This window comes from Capricornis sumatraensis, chromosome 12 (genome assembly GCF_032405125.1).
Source record: "Capricornis sumatraensis isolate serow.1 chromosome 12, serow.2, whole genome shotgun sequence".
NCBI classification, from domain to species: Eukaryota; Metazoa; Chordata; class Mammalia; order Artiodactyla; family Bovidae; genus Capricornis; species Capricornis sumatraensis.
Window position 1 is genome coordinate 19994113 of NC_091080.1, and position 18413 is coordinate 20012525.

The window sequence follows — 18413 nt, forward strand, 5'->3', positions numbered from 1 at the left end:
TTTCTGAAATAAAAAAGTCAAGTTTCTAAGTTAAAAACAAATAATTAAGGAATAGCAAGAAATGCTTCGCAAATAGAAATGTAATTAAGACACATCAGTGGCTCACTTCTGGTTCCCTAGAAATATCATATCCTCACCTTTCCTCTACTTGATTCTTTGAAATTCTTTCTAAATACATTTTGCATTGATGCAAATCCATTCTCTTTTAAACCATTGGTGTCATTCCAGCTTTTGTACCTACTCTTGTTAGTTTCATGTGTTTTTCTTCTATGGATTTCTGCAATCATTATGCAGAAATAGGGCTTGGAAAACAAGAAGGGATTAAATCGGTTCAGCAACAAGCTTTGGCTTTTGCTTCTGTTGCTCATAGAGGATTTAGCTGATTTTTGTCATTCTCCCCTGTACCAGAGACCATGGAAACAAAACCTTTAAAGTTCAAGTGCACAAACTTAGCAGGAGAGACAACAAACTGACCAGTCTCAGCCATACAATGTTAATTGACATCTCAGAGATGGTTTTCATCTGAAGCACCCTTGGCACTGATTCTTGCCAGAAAAAATAAAATCTATCAGGACATTAGCTAAAAAGAGAGAAAGAATACTAAGCAGATGGATTGAATAGGAGAAAGTTCAACTCCTCTTTTCAGTATTGGTTCATAGCTAGATGACCCCCTTGGACTTTCACCTGTTGGGAGAAAATCCCCCAAGGGTTTCTTACTTTTCTGCACACCTTGCAAGTAAGTACACTGTCAAAGTCTGTACTGGACTAGCTCTTCAAGAATATTTTAATAGAGAACAGCTATCAGAAGTTGAGAATTGCCTACCATCAGAGAAGGGGGATTTGTTTGCTGTTTTGTATAATAAAGATGTGTCTCCTTTGGGGACAAGTATTAAACACATTTGTCTGTGGCTTATAGATTGGGATTTCCTAAGGTTGGGGTTCCTCAATGAGACACAAACACAGTGATTGTGCAGCATTCGTCTATACCTACCCATGTTGTCCTGTGCAAACCGCAGAGCGTGAGGACCGGTGGGAATGTGAGCTGATGCAGCCTGTAGCACCATGAGTAACAAAGTCTTTTGTCTCTGACCTGGGAGTCTCATGTCTTCTGCCAGCATTTATGAAGTGGTAACAAGCTAACTTGTTAACTTGAGAGCAGTGTAGACTCTCAGACCCTTTACCTACTGATGTCGTAGTCCAGTAACTCCTGATATCCAATGCACCTACCTTCCCTGAGGCTTTCTAATAATTAAAATTTGTCCTTAAGAAAGTGTGAACCAAAATGTTTGGGACAAAATGTTGATGTATCCATTAGTTCTTCACATCTTTTAATCTATATAGTGAGCACCAACAAAACACTTTTAAAGGCAAGAAACTTGTAGTTTTAGTGAAACAGCTGTGGTTTCTTTATGATGAATGCAGGTTTTTGTTGTTGTTTTATTATTGAAATATTGTTGATTTACAGTGCTGTGTTAATTTCAGTTGTATAGCAAAGTGACCGAGTTACATATACATATATAAACTGGGTGCTTCCTTACACTGCACTCCAGCAATGAACCAAATGTGATACTTTCCTCCTTGAATTTGTTGAAGTCTAGGATACATATATATGTATCTATTCATCCCAAACTCCCAGCGTATTCCTTGCCCCTTTTTCCTTTCGGTAACTACAAATTTGTCTGTGAGCTTATTTCTGTTTTTTACATAGGTTCATTTGTATTATTTCTTAGATTCCACATATAAATGGTATCACATGACATTTGTCTTTCTCTCTCTGACATACTTCACTTAGTATGATAATTTTTAGGTCTATTCATATTGCTACAAATAGCACTATTTCATTCTTTTTCATGGCTGAGTAATATCTCATTGTTTACACATACCACATTGTACTGGTATTTTATGGTTTCTGCTGTACTGGTATTTTACGGATTTATGTTGAAATACTAGTTCTTAGCAGCAGAGACTTAAATTGTCACATAATAGTAATTAGCAATTATGAAAACTATCTGAGTGGGGCGTGTCCCAGTTGTTAATGAATTCGGCCCATGTATAATAGGCCAGAAGGAAGGCAAAGAGATGGCTGGCTACCCAGTTGACCCTCAGCTGGTACCCAGACATATGAATGCCCCAGCTGGCATGACTGCACTGTTCACATTATAGCTACCAGTTGTTCATGCCTGGTATCTCCTCTGACTGACTATGCATCTATATTATTATTTCTTCTACCACAGCATATTTCTTTCTTATTCTAGATAAGACTATCAGTGTTGAGTGTACACAATGTTAGGATCTCTCACACAATGTTAGGATCACTTAATACTTTATCCAAATAAAGTCTCTCACAGTATATTGAGAAACGAGGATGTATCAAAACCCTGGCCAAAGAGCCTGAGTAGAATAGGTGACCAAGAATAATCAGAAGAGTTTCTAACAAAAGAAAATCATTTCTCATTGTGAAAATATGGTTGCATATAGCAAACAATGAAAAGTTGTAAATAGCGGACTTCATGAAAAGCTGCTGAATTGTACTTATAATAGAAGGAACTGGTGGATGTATGAAAAAAAGGCATAAGCTTCCTTAAAAAACTGCAAATAGAACTGCCTTATGACCCAGAAATCCCACTGCTGGGTATACACACCGAGGAAACCAGAATTGAAAGAGACACATGTACCCCAATGTTCATCGCAGCACTGTTTATAATAGCTAGGACATGGAAACAACCTAGATGTCCATCAGCAGATGAATGGATAAGAAAGCTGTGGTACATAAACACAATGGAGTATTACTCAGCCATTAAAAAGAATACATTTGAATCAGTTCTGATGAGATGGATGAAACTGGAGCCGATTATACAGAGTGAAGTAAGCCAGAAAGAAAAACACCAATACAGTATACTAACACATATATATGGAAATTAGAAAGATGGCAATGATGACCCTGTATGCAAGACAGCAAAAAAGACACAGATGTGTATAGTGGACTTTAGGACTCAGAGGGAGAGGGAGAGGGTGGGATGATTTGGGAGAATGGCATTGAAACATGTATACTATCATGTAAGAATCGAATCACCAGTCTATGTCTGATGCAGGATACAGCATGCTTGGGGCTGGTGCACGGGGATGACCCAGAGAGATGTTGCGGGGAGGGAGGTGGGAGGGGGGTTCATGTTTGGGAACGTATGTACACCCGTGGTGGATTCATGTCAATGTATGGCAAAACCAATACAGTATTGTAAAGTAAAATAAAGTAAAAATAAAAATTTAAAAAAATATTAAAAAGAAAAAAAAAATTTTTTAAAGGCATAAGAATAAGAAACGAGCAGACTAAAAGAAAATATTTTCCTTCTCTGTTTCAAACTGATGTTATATCTAGTATTCATTGACCCAAAGAATATAATGATCTTAAGCATAGAAATTGCTACTCAAGGGTGCAAGTGACATGCTAGACATAGGTAGATGCTATTCAAGCATTCTTTGAGAAAGTGATTATTAACCCATATTTTCAAATGAGAATCAGAGCCTCACACAGACTGGTTAAACTCAAAGCACTAATAAGGGGCAAAGCACAAGTTTGAGCTCAGATTTCTCTGATACCAAAGCCTCATTAGTTTGACCATCTTTAGTCCAAATATCCAGAGGGTTGTGCAGATTTAAAGAGATGATGGACAAAATGTTCAGTTCAATGTGAGACACATATTAAATCACTAAATGCTATTATTGTTGATAATTTTAATGAGCTAGAAAATGGGAGTGGACTTAAGAGTCAGATTTTAACACAGGAAATCTGGTTCATAAATTCAGTGAACACTTTCCAAATGCTCGCTCCCATTGGGTCATTGGACTGCTGTGTCCTGTGAACAGAACTAAGTATTCACCCTTGGGGACCTTACCATTCACTTGGAAGCAAGTAAGTACAACGGCAATTTCAAGGCAGTAGTTGAAGTGAAGTTCTAGGGAGGTTAGTACAAGCATTGTAAAAAGTCACAAAAGACACACCTGTTTTGTATTGGGTGTTTTAGGATCAAGACATTTTCTCTAGTGGCATTTTCAATAGACACACTTACTTGAGATGGGTTGGTTGGCTGTTACATATGTCCAAGTATTCCACAAATGTCTTTGCTTTCTTGGCCAGAGTATCATCTCTAGTAGATTGAGATGGGATCTCAGTCCCATCTCTAGGATCATCTCTGGGTGGATTTACCACCCAGGATCAGCAACATCCAGAAAGACCAACATCAGTGCAAGTTTGGAGTCTCTTATCTGACCAAAGGCAGAAGGAACTTCTTTCACTAATCTAGATACTTCCTTACACTGGATTTCAAAAATGAACCAAATATGATACTTTCCTCCCTGAATTTGTCTAAAGTGTGGAATTGTTAGCCACTCAGTCATGTATGACTCTTTGCAATCCCATGGACTATCACTCACCAGGCTTCTCTGTCCATGGAATTCTCCAGCAAGATTACCATAATGGGTAGTCATTCCCATCTCCAGGGGATTTCCATACCCAAGGATGAAACCCAGATCTCTTACATTGCAGGCAGATTCATTACTGTCTGAGCCATCAGGGAAGCCCCTGAATTTGTCACAACCAGAGAACAAAAAGTTATACTATTTTTCCTACATTGTTATCTGTACATCAAATTGAACTAAAAAAGAATAATTTTAAGGAATCTACTCCCTGGACAATCAAATTTGAAGTAAAGCAACTTTTGACTTCCAAAACTTCCCAAATTCTTTCAGTTCAGTTCAGTCGTTCAGTCGTGTCCGACTTTTTGTGACCCCATGAGCCACAGCATGCCAGGCCTCCCTGTCCATCACCAATTCCCAGAGTTCACCCAAACCCATGTCCATTGAGTTGGTGATGCCATCCAACCATCTTATCCTCTGTCGTCACCTTCTCCTGCTGCCCTCAATCTTTCCCAGCATCAGGGTCTTTTCAAATGTGTCAGCTCTTCGCATCAGCTGGCCAAAGTATTAGAGTTTCAGCTTCAGCATCAGTCCTTTCAATGAATATTCAGGACTGATTTCCTTTAGGATGGACTGATTAGATCTCCTTGCAGTCCAAGGGACTCTCAAGAGTCTTCTTCTCCAACACCACAGTTCAAAAGCATCAATTCTTTGGCACTCAGATTTCTTCACAGTCCAACTCTCACATCCATACATGACCACAGGAAAAACCATAGCCTTAACCAGATGGACTTTGTTGACAAAGTAATGTCCCTGCTTTTCAATATGCTGTCTAGGTTGGTCATAACTTTCCTTCCAAGGAGTAAGTATCTTTTAATTTCATGGCTGCAGTCACCATCTGCAGTGATTTTGGAGCCCAGAAAAATAAAGTCAGCCACTGTTTCTACTGTTTCCCCATATATTTGCCATGAAGTCATGAGACTGGATGCCACGATCTTAGTTTTCTGAATATTGAGCTTTAAGCCAACTTTTTCACTCACCTCTTTCACTTTCATCAAGAGGCTCTTTAGTTCTTCTTCACTTTCTGCCATAAGGGTGGCATCATCTGCATATCTGAGGTTATTGATATTTCTCCCGGCAATCTTGATTCCAGCCTATGCTTCCTCCGGCCCAGCATTTCTGTTGATGTACTCTGTATATAAGTTAAATAAACAGGGTGACAGTATGCAGCCTTGACATCGTACTCCTTTTCCCGAATCCTTTAGGACTAAGTAAATAAGTTGTAAGTAAGTTAGTTAAGCTACTTGTTATGCTCTGAAGACACGTTCCCAATTCTCTTGAGCTTCTCTGCCTCTAATACCTGCATATAGTTTGGAGTCAACCCAAGCAGAGAATCAATCCCCTAGAGACCAATGAATTTGGAGAGAAGGCTAATTATCATGGAGAAGGAAGTTTCCAAAGCCACATTTCATCCTTTCTGATTCCTCACAATCTCTCTTAAAAGAGGGATTTGAAAATGAGGGTTGCCTTGTCCTTTGTCTACTTTTTGAACTGGAACAGCTGCCAGCATTTACCAAGAATAGAAATAGCAAGAAATAGAGAAGAGATAAGCAAATTTGTCCTTTATTGTTACAAGAGCCACTCTGGGAAATCCCATCCTTTATCGCTGCCCTGTACAACTTCAAGTTCCAGAAAAAAAAAAAAAAAAAAAAGACAGGTGGACTGAATCTGAGCCACTGTGGATATACCACCCCAAATCCATTCTCTAAAAACAAATAAGGACCCAGTGGTGCTGGAGAAGACTCTTGAGAGTCCCTTGGACAGCACCAGAGATCAAACCAGTCAATCCTAAAGGAAATCAACCCTGAATATCCATTAGAAGGACAGATGCTGAAGCTGAAACTCTAATACTTTGGCCATCTGATGTGAAGAGCAAACTCATTGGAAAAGACCTTAATGCTGGGAAAGACTGAGGGCAGGAGGAGAAGGGGAAGACAGAGGATGAGATGGTTGGATGGCATCACCAACTTAATGGACATGTGTTTGAGCAAACTCAGGGAGATAGTGAAGTACAGGGGAGCCTGGTGTGCGGCAGTCCATGTGGTCGCAAAGAACCAGAAATGATTGAGCAACTGAACAACAAACCAGTTCATTAAACACACCACATTCTGGAGCTAGAACTGACGTTTATTCGTGTCTGAGGATTGCTGAAACTTCTACCAGCAAAGAGTGAACCAAAGTTAGGCTCATAAATGCTTGGTGCCAGGGAATTATCATCTTTTAACTTTATCAATGAAGAGAGCACAAACCTCTCTTGGAAGGAGCAAAGCAAGTTGCTCAGATAATGCTATCTACTATTTCATACACCTGATTTTTTTCTCTCTCTCTTAAAAAAGAAACAAAATCAAGATTTGTCCCGTCTGCTCATAGGCATCAAAAATTACCACGGTCCGCTCATTAATCCTGATGTCTCAGAGTAAAGCGTTTGCTCTTGTGCACTGAGAAGAAGCTGAAGGGAACTCTGTGGAGTTAGACAGAGAAGATGAATTGTGCCCGAATCAGCGCATACCCGTCACTGCCAATGATTTACACCTCCGAACGTCTGGCTCTTCAAAACAGGTGAGTAGATGAATATTTGTGTTTACCTTGGAGGTTTATACCGCAGGACTCCTGAAGGGAAATGGGACAGTGGAAATGAAACCTGATTAATTCTGATGTGAGAGGCATTCTGTGAGAGGGAAATTAAACCTTGGAGCCTTGGGGATTGCTACTTTCTCTGGCTCTTGAATAAAATTGGATGTTGCAGAAGCTATTGTGAAGTGCCGTCTTTAACTTTTCAGGAAAAAGTTTAAACACTTTGTTTCTTTTTTCATCAGAAATTATTCTTTTAATAATCTTAGACTTTTCATAGGATTTTTCTTGGAAAGCTTTCATTTCCTTGATAGGTATGGAAATGTGCTCTTTACAAAAGTAAAATATTCTCTAAACCCTGTCTACACAGTTGAAACACACCCTTTCAGGGAAGAACAGGTGGGTCGCTTTTACACAAAGGAAAGAGCTAGCATCGAGGAGAAGGTATTGTCTATCCTAGGTACATACATTAACTTAGTGTGCTAGGTGCATCCGGGCTTCCAAGGTGGCGTTAGGGGTAAAGAATATGCCTGCCAGTAGAGACACAAGAGATGCAAGTTCAATCCATGGGTCCTGAAGCTCCCCTGGAAAAGGGCATGGCAACCCGCTCCAGTATTCTTCCCTGGAGCATCCCACGGACAGAGGAGCCTGGCGGATTACAGTCCATAGGGTCACAAAGAGATGAACACGACTGAAGCAGCCTAGCATGCACCCACCCCTAGGTACATGCGTTAACCTTGATAACCTCAGCAATTTTATGTTGATAATGTACATATTGATGCAGTAGAATGCAACAGTGTGATAATTTCAAATAATCATGCTGTTAGAACCAGGTTGTCATTATCATTTTTATTATAGTTATCCGTGGTGCTCATCTATAATTCATCAGGAGGAGGAGTCGTGGTCATAGTCCCATGGGGGCATCTACGACGTCTCAACTCTGTGAAGCAGGCACATTGTCTACATTACCTCTAATCCTAACAATGACCACAATATTTATTATTATTATTACCTAATAGAGGGGGACCCAGAGTTTAAGCAAGGGTTTGAGACTGAAAGCTCAATTTGAGGAACCAAGAGTCACAAACAGGAAAAGTCGGGAAGGAATGAATTTGGGAGAACTGGAATAAGAATCTCCCCCAAGATGGCATAGGGCTTGCACACCTGTAAATCTTTAACTGTATAAACTTAAGGATGCAAGCAGTAGAATTGTGTTTTTCTAAAATTAACCTGAATTTTTACTAAAAATATAGAGAAATACTATATTCTGCGAGTGTGCTCATGTTCAGTCATGTCCAACTCTTTCCAACCTTCTGAACTGTATTCCACCAGGCTGTCCACGGGATTTCCCAAGCAGGAATACTGGAGTAGGTTGTCATTTCCTATCGAGGGGATCTTCCTGACCCAGAGATTGACCCTACATCTCTTGTGTCTCCTGCATTGGCAGGTGGATCATTTCCCACCGTGCTACCTGGGAATCCCTATATCTTTCACTTTCAGTTCAGTCAGTCAGTCATGTCTGACCCTTTTGATCCCAAGGACTATGTAGCACACCAGGCTTCCCTGTCCATCACCAACTCCTGGAGCTTGCTCAAACTCATGTCCAATGAGTCAGTGATGCCATCCAACCATCTCATCCTCTGTCATCCTCTTCTCCTCCTGCCTTCAATCTTTCCTAGCATCAGGGTCTTTTTCAATGAGTTAGTTCTTCACATTAGGTAGCCAAATACTAGAGTTTCATCTTCAGCATCAGTCCTTCCAGTGAATATTCAGGACTGATTTCCTTCAGGACTGACTTGTTTGATCTCCCTGCAGTCCAAGGGACTCTCAAGAGTCTTCTCCAACACCACAGTTCAAAAGCATCAATTCTTCAGTGTTCAGCTTTCTTTATAGTTCAACTCTCACATCCATACATGACTACTGGAAAAACCATAGCCTTGACTAGATGGACCTTTGTCAGCAAAGTAATGTCTCTGCTTTTTAATATGCTGTCTAGGTTTCTCATAGTTTTTCTTCTAAGGGGAAATCATCTGCTGATTTCATGGCTACAGTCACCATCTGCAGTGATTTTGGAGCCCCAAAATATAGTCTGTCACTGTTTCCATTGTTTACACATTGATGTGCCATGAAATGATGGGACTGGATGCCACGACCTTTGTTTTCTGAATGTTTACTTTTAAGCCAGCTTTTTCACTCTCCTCTTTCACTTTCATCAGGAGGCTCTTTAGTTCTTCTTCACTTTCTGCCATAAGGGTGGTGTCATCTGCATATCTGAGCTTATTGTTATTTCTCCCGGCAATCTTGATTCTAGCTTGTGTTTCATCCAGTCCAGCATTTCTCATAACATATTCTGCATATAAGTTAAATAAGCAAGGTGACAATATACAGCCTTGATGTACTCCTTTCCCAATTTGGAACCAGTCTGTTGTTCCATGTCTGGCTCTAACTGTTGCTTCTTAACCTGCATAGAGATTTCTCAGGAGACAGGTCAGGTGGTCTGGTATTCCCATCTCTTTAAGAGTTTTCCACAGTTTGTTGTGATCCACACAGTCAAAGACTTTGGCATAGTCAATACGGTAAAAGTAGATGTTTTTCTGGAACTCTCTTGCTTTTTCTATGATCCAACAGATGTTGGCAATTTGATCTCTGGAACCCTATATTCTGCTAGTGTCAACTATTTAATCTCTGTCCTTTGGACTGAGTTTCATCTAAGAGTTGAAGATATTTCTGTAGTGAGAAGGCTTAACAAGAAGGGGCAGTGCCTGGGCCCTGGTGGATCATCCATCCCAGTTGGTATTCACTTAGACACGCCCTTTCCTTTCAATTTTCGACCAAGTGGACCACTGAGGCAAAGCCTCAGTCTACTGGCCTGGCCGGCCAAGGCCTGTTGGCTCTCTGTATCGCCTCCTTTCTGCTCTTGGTGAGCAAGAGTCACCCTACCTTTTGATCTTCTCATGCTGCAGAGACTGGGAGGATATGTTAAGCCTGCCTCCACAACGTTCTCAGAGGAGGTTTCTTCTGAGCTCCACGAGAATGAGCCTCAACCCTCAACTTTTAGGGGCAACTTGATTAAGGAAATGCAGTATCAAAACAGGAGTGCTGCTGGCTTAGTCTCACCCTCTGTGAGCCTGATACAGACACAGGACACAATCTAATGTTGATTACTGAAACCAAGCAGGAACCTGCCAGGTCTTCCCAGGGACAGAACCCCAGTGTCCTCTGCCTCTTGTTTGTAAGAAGCTTTAGCTTCCTTGATCACCAAGAGTTTCAAAGAGCAAATTTCATCAGAAAAGTGAAAAAATACAAAAACAAAGGAAAACAGTGAAACGAGAAAATAATAGCTTAACTGTGAAACAAAATCAAGGACTTTTGGTTTCTCCTGAAAAGCTACAAAAAATGTCCTAAGCTATATCCCTGAGTTGCTTTATAGATACTATAACCCCTACAAGGTAGAAGAAGTTAACTCCATGCTGACCACAAACACATAGACCCCAGACCGGTTGAAACCAAAAGTTGATAATGTTAACTCTCAAAATACCACTCCATTTGCTAAGCACCAGCTAATCAGAAGGATGTGCAGTAGTTGATCAGGCATCCTACAATCTTTCCCCTAATTTGTCTTTAAGAATCCTTCCCTGAAAGCCATTCGGAGTGAAAGGGAAAGCCAGCAGAGAGTTGGGGTCTTTTGAGCAGAGTTGCCTCTTCTCCTGCTTGGCATTCTGCAATAAACACTGTACTTTCCTTCACCACAACCAACGTCAGAAGATTGGGTTTGTTACCAAGTTTGGTTGAGTAACATGATGGAAACAGCCCTCCATCCCCCCCCAACCCAACAAACAGAAAATCCTTACTCTGCCCAGAGCTGATTAGCATTGAATGAGAGTGAGTATGCAGGCAGGTCTCCCTGGTGGCTCAGATGGTAAGGAATCTGCCTGCAGTTCAGAAGACCCAGGTTTGATCCCTGGGTTGAGAAGATCCCCTGGAGAAGGGAACGGCTACCCACTTCAGCATTCTTGCCTGGAGAATCCCATGAACAGAGGTCCCCAGAGAGCTACAGCCCATGGGGCTGTAAAGAGTCCAACACGCCTGAGTAACTGTTACTCACTTTTTCAAGAATGCAGGCATATTATCTCATACTAACTTGTTCTTGAAAATGAAAAAAGGGGATAAAGAATCTTTGAAGGTAAAAGGTGTTTTGGAATACTCTATTAAGTGCCTGCTTTTAAGCTCAGAATCAAAACCAAACCCTGTCCCTACTACTTTCTAGCTGGTCTCCTAGAAATTTTTTTCTTAATTTCTGGAAATTCAGTGTCCTCATTTACAAAGGGGCATAATAATAACTTCATTACAAGAGTTTTCTGAAGATTTAAGATTAACTAAATGTAAAGCTGTTATAGAGCTTTCATATGTCAGACATTGCTTACAGGCTTTTGTGCATAATAACTCATTTAATCCTCACCCCAACCACATGAATAGGTGTTTTTATTATCCCCACCTTACAGTAACCATACTACAGAGATATTAAGGAATTTGTCCAAGATCACATGGCTAATAAGGAGAAAAACTGGGATTTTCTCTCCAGGATGTTTACATTAGAGTTCATATTTCTACTCACTCCACTGTGCTGTTTCACCATAAAGCCTAAAAGTGGTTGCCATAAAACTAATTGTCTAACTCAGGATCTTTTTGAGTAAAAGTGTCACTAAAATAATTACTCTGGAACATGATGCGTAAACAGAGATTCTCCCAAAGAAATGAAAACATACGAGCACTTTAATGCACCCCTCAATACTTCACACAGAGCCTTGAACATCAAAACAGAAAAAAAGTAATCCAACATGATTAAGAGGAAAAGCCACACTTGTGTTTGTTTTGCTGAAGCTTGCATACTGCAAGGTTTTCATCAAAAGTCATAAAAAGAAAATAACCCATATCTTTGTGTTGACTAAGTCTAACTATATCAAATTTCTCTTCCCTTACCAACCTGCAGTCACCACCACCACCTTCCCACTGTCAACCTACTGTAAATCTGCCTTAGCTTCTCTGCAGATCACACCACTGATCTACCGATACAGAAATTAGTCCAGGTCCTCACTGACACTGAGAGCAATGGCTCAGACTCCACGGCCAGAGACTTTCCCGTTGAAGCCTTTCTGCCCTGAAGCAACGCTCATCTTCCAATGAGAATATTCTCCCTCTCAATCATCGGGGGTCTGCAGCAGGAGGAAATCAGTAAAGTGAGAGGCTGACTGGTTCTTTTTTGTTCTCACTGCTGAATTGCTATTTTTCTAGGCACAGCTCACATTTGTTTAAGCTTTGTTGCTACATAGATGACTCACTGTCTGGCATTAAAAATAAAGTGACCGGCATCAATCAATGCATATCTGTTGAACACCTATTTTAAGTACACAGGGAGCCTGACCTTCAGTCTTATGCAGCCAAATTTTCTCCATTGTGCTGATGAAAAGTTTGCTTTTCCCTCCAAGGCCCACTACTCTGTCCTTGGGTTGTCTTGACTTTCTGCCCAGATGAACAAGGGCACTTTGAATTCTGGTCCAGGTTTACTGGATGTTGGCCACTCTTCCAAATGCTGGTGCAAATGGAAAACAGAGTGAAAATTTCCCTTGTGGATGGTCTTTCCTAATAACTATTCATAACCCTGTCTAGGGATGGGGAGTCCAGGCAACACAATGTGCTCAATGCAGGTGTATTTTTTATAGACTGCTGCAAAATGAAGTACCCTAACACTCACTGGCTTAAAAACAATAAGTTTGTTGCCTCATGTACTTTCTATGGATCAGGAGTCTGGGAACAGCTGAATTGAATGGTTCTGGCTCAAGATCACTCATGATTTGCAGTGATGATAACCACCAGGGTCATCTTCTCAATCATCTTCAGGGTCATCATCTTCATCTTCTGACCATCAGATAATCTTCTGAAGGCTTGACCTCTCAGAGATAGAGTCCCCTTCCAAGATGGTTCGCATGACTGTTGGTCGGAGGCCCCAGTTCGTTATGATGTGAAATTCTGCATTGGGTTGCTTAAATGTTCTCAAGACATGGCGGCTGCTGTCCCTAGAAAAAATGATCAAGAGGAAGAATTAGTGCCTTTTTTCACTTTGCCACACTGTCACTTCCAATGTATTTCATTCATTAGAAGCAAGTCTCTAAGTCCAGCTCACGTGGAAACTAGACTTCACTTTGTGGAGGCAAGAGTGTCAAAGAATTGTGAAAATATTCCAAGATCATCTCCATGGGTGCATCAGTCAGGGTTTTCCAGAGAAACAGAACCAACGGGGCATCTATCTAGCTAGCTAGCTGTAGGTATCATGAAGAATTGGCTCACACAATTACAGAGTGGCAAGTTTAAAATCAGAAATGCCAATATCCCAGTTCTGGTCAAGGGCCAGAAACTCCTAGAGAACCAGGAAGAGCTAATGTTCCCATTCAAAGACAATGAGGCAGATGAAATAAAAAGGACAGTCGTTCATTCTCTTCAAGCCTTCAGCTGATTTAATGAGGCCCACTCACATTATAGAAGGCAATTTGCTTTTTTCAAGCCCACTGATTAAATATTAATGTCATCCAAAAACATCCTTGCAGAAACAACAGAAAAAAGTTTACCAACTATCTGGGTATCCCATGGCCCAATCAGGTTGATACATAAAATTAAGCATCACAGTAAGCATTCAGAAAAGTTTATCAACAATGACATATTTGTGTTGTTCAACACATATTTGTGTTGTGCCTCTAGAATTTCATCAATTTACTGACCCATTCTCTGGAAAACATTAATAATGCTTGTCTGAGTGGAATATTATAATTTGCAGACCACCTCTGAAAGCACAATGTCCAAGATGAGAAAGCTAAGATTCAGAGAGGTCAAGCAACTTGTTCAAAGCCTCACATTTAACTGGAAGATGAAAAAAAAAAAAAAAATCAGAGGAGAGGTTCTCTGAGTCTAGGTGTGGACTTTTCCTTCAAGCAGCCTTTTTAGCAACTGTACATTCTCCTAATATTTGTGGAGACCAGATCAGTGTTTTCTCCCAATGTTTAGTAGAGAAATTCCTTTTGTAAATGAAGCTTTATAGAGATTGAAAGGTACTTAAAAGGTAAGCCAATCTACTGAAGGTAAAGGTGGATGAGGCTGTAGCGGATGAAATCCTGCCAGCTCTGTCTGTCCTCCTGGCTGAACTTTAGGCATCCTCAAGGATCTGAGATACTTGGTTTGAAATCCACTAGCCTAGGTCCCATTGGCCTCAATCTTGAGAGGGTTGTGGGAGGGAAAAAAAAAGCCCATTTCTCAAGTAAGGAAGAAGTACTGGGTTATCACTGTCATTTTACCTTCAGCCAGAGAGGCATCTAACTCTGTTGTTCTGAAGCATTTGTCCAAGAGGAAAAACTTGAGGTTCAATTTGGTAGGCAGAGTATTCATTTATGATTTACTTTGAACCCCTTGTACTTGAAATGTGTTCTTGGCTGTATTGTTTCTGAAGTTAGAGTCTTTGTTTTCTGCATTGTAAAATGAGAATTACAAAAAAAAAAAAAAAAAAAATTAGTAGGATGCCAGAGCAAAAAGGTTTTGAAAAGTTACTTGGCAAAGTGAATGGGAACACAATTTAGAATGTCTGACTACATTACTTTTTATAATTAGAACATTTCATGATTATAAATGGTTGATTATAAAACCTCAGCCAGCCTGTCAGCCAGACACCTTCAGAAGCTCTGAGAAGAATGCTTTTTAAGCTGGAAAAATCCCCACCTCCACAATAAAGTAAGATAAAATAACACTCCCACGTCCCAAGTGAGAAAAGAACAGTGGCCGTTGACGAGTTAGGCTAAAATCAATATGCTGAGGCCCTACTGAAGACTCACTTCCCATCGCCTGCAGGACCTTTTAGTTCCTGACCCCAATGCTTCAAGATATAACCACATCCTGTGCATTTGCAGATCTCAATTCAACTAAAATAAAATGGGCAAACATTAATTGAGAATTAATAGGTTTTGTGCTAGTTGAGAGGATATAAACAGCAGTAACAAAAAGGCACCACCTTGGGAAGCTCAGTTCAGTGGGACAGATTAACGAGCACACTGGTCATAGATACACCATGATACACAGCAATAGTAGATAGAATGCAAGAGACAGAGAAAGGGTGATAAATACTAGGGCTTCTCGATATAACAGTCTTGTGCTGGATGTTTCCAAGAAATCTAATTTCTTGGAAATGGAAAAGTTAGCCAAGCAGTGGGTAGAGCAGTGGGCTGATAGGTGGAGGGAAGAATAGTCAGTCTGAAGCCTTGCAGCAAGGCTATGGGAAGTTTGCACCCCCCAGAGCCTCTAGGAAAGTTTTAGCAGCATGAGCAGGAGAGGGAGCTTCTAGCTTCCTGCTCAGCTGCAGCACCATGATGCTAGATGCCAGTACTAACAGAGGCCTTGGCAACCCACACTCTGAACAGGCCAGGCTCCTACCCTTCAGCCCCCAAGGTGGCAGCAGCTCTCAATTCTAAGCAAGCAGTTGTTTTCCTCTGTTGCTATTTTGATTCTTCCAATCTTTTTAAAAGCTTTATTCTCTTTTTTATTGAGATATGTATGTGATTGTGTGTGTATTAGTCACTCCGTCATGTCCAACTCTTTGCAACCCCATGGACTATAGCCTACCAAGCTCCTCTGTCCATGGAATTCTCCAGGCAAGAATCCTGGAGTGGGTTGCCATTTCCTTCTCCATTATTGAGATATCAGTTCAGTTCACTCACTCAGTTGTGTCCAGCTCTTTGCGACCCTGTGAATCGCAGCACGCCAGGCCTCCCTGGCCATCACCAATTCCTGGAGTTCACTCAGACTCACGTCCATTGAGTCCATGATGCCATCCAACCATCTCATCCCCTGTCATCCCCTTCTCCTCCTGCCCCCAATCCCTCCCAGCATCAAAGTCTTTTCCAATGAGTTAACTCTTTGAATGAGGTGGCCAAAGTACTGGAGTTTCAGCTTTAGCATCATTCCTTCCAAAGAAATCCCAGGGCTGATCTCCTTCAGAATGGACTGGTTGGATCTCCTTGCAGTCCAAGGGACTCTCAAGAGTCTTCTCCAACACCACAGTTCAAAAGCATCAATTCTTCGGTGCTCAGCCTTCTTCATAGTCCAACTCTCACATCCATACATGACCACAGGAAAAACCATAGCCTTGACTAGACGGACCTTTGTTGGCAAAGTAATGTCTCTGCTTTTCAATATACTATCTAGGTTGGTCATAGCTTTTCTTCCAAGGAGTAAGTATCTTTTAATTTCATGGCTGCAGTCACTATCTGCAGTGATTTTGGAGCCCCAAAAAAAATAAAGTCTGACACTGTTTCCACTGTTTGCCCATCTATTTCCCATGAAGTGATGGGACCAGATGCCATGATCTTTGTTTTCTGAATGTTGAGCTTTAAGCCAACTTTTGCACTCTCCACTTTCACTTTCATCAGGAAGCTTTTTAGTTCCTCTTCACTTTCTTCCATAAGGGTGGTGTCATCTGCATATCTGAAGTTATTGATATTTCTCCCGGCAATCTTGATTCCAGCATGTGCTTCTTCCAGCCCAGCGTTTCTCATGATGTACTCTGCATATAAGTTAAATAAGCAGAGTGACAATATACAGCCTTGACGTACTCCTTTTCCTATTTGGAACCAGTCTGTTGTTTCATGTTCAGGTCTAACTGTTGCTTCCTGACCTGCATATATGTTTCTCAAGAGGCAGGTCAGGTGGTCTGATATTTCCATCTCTTTCAGACCAATGTTAAATATTGTTAATCCAAAGAGTACAACATGACTTGATGTAATACATAGCACAAAATAAGTTAGTTGTAGCTATTGCTTCACAAACCTAACACTTCTTTTCTTATGATGAAAACTCTTAAAATCTGCTCTCTTAAGAATTTGCCAATATGCAATGCAATATTGTTGACTATAGTTTCACCATGCTATATATTATATCCTTATTACTAATTTATCTTATAACTAGAAATTTTGAATGCCTTCACTCTTTTTGCCCCCTCCCTCCACACACCCCATCTCTGGTAAGCACCATCTGCTCTCTGTTTCCATAATTTCAGTTTGCTCAGACTCAATATATAAATGAGATGATACAGCATTTGTCTTTTAATGTTTGAATTATATCATTTAGCATAATTCCCTCAAGATCCACCCTCCACATTTTTCAAATGGCAGGATATCCTTCTTTTATGTCTAAATAATAAATGCATATATATGTGTGTGTGTGTGTGTGTGTGTGTGCGCGCGTGTGTGTGTGTGCGTGTATATGTTTTACATCTTCTTCATCCATTCATCCATTAATGAAACACATGCTTGTTCCCATACCTTGATTATTGTAAATGATACTGCGGTGAGAATTCAATATGTTTTTAGTTTATTTCCCATGTTGGATTCTCTCTGCTTGAAAGGCCTAGCATAACTCATGTTATCCTGATAAGACATTGACAAATACAAGCTCCCAGCACAGGGTTAGTGCTGAATAATGAAATAATTTATAGATGAAAGAATGAGTAGTTAGACAGATACATAATGAACTGAGCATGTACTCATTCTAAAAATAAGACCTAGTTTTGGCAAAGAAGTCATGCATTTACAGCAGCATTGTGGGATGTGTCTTCAAGGAATGGAGAACTTCCTAAGATTCTTAAACAGAAAAGGGAATGACCACAGATTGACTGTAAGCATGTTAAACTACACTGAAGATTTTATAGTCCTTTATCATCATGCTTCAACAAACAAGAGGGGAAAATTAGTCATCAGTTTGCATTTGAATATTTATGAACTACAAAGTGCACCCTGTCTATTTCTGTTGAAAAATGAAAGTTCCAATGGAAAGGTTTTATTCTTCTCTTTATAAACTTCTTTAATCCTTAGGTTTACTTCTGTTGTGTTTTCATACAGCCTTTGGAGGTCAGGTCAGAGTTATCTGAAAACAGTTTTCATTTTCAATGAGGCCATAAAGTTTAAAATGTAGTGAAAGCTGTGTATTGACTCCATAGCATTTGAGGCTCTGAGGGCTAAGGTGAATAGACTATACTTTTCTTTTTCGGGGGGACAATTTTGTCAGTAAGCTCTGGCAAGAGAAGATCAGACAGGGGAATTAGAGGGACAGTTTGATTTCTTAGGGAGATCAATGAATATGACAGGGTAATAGATGGCACACAGCTGGTGTCAAGTTCAGAAGAAGTGATGACAAGGAACAGAGGAGGGAACAAGATGAGCGTTTATAGAAACAGAGCCCAGTGCTGGGTGGAAAATCGGATGCCTCAGGGAAGACAGGAGTTAGTGGGATAAGCAGAGCAATCAAGATATCTAAGACACTCAGAGGGTCCCCCAGGA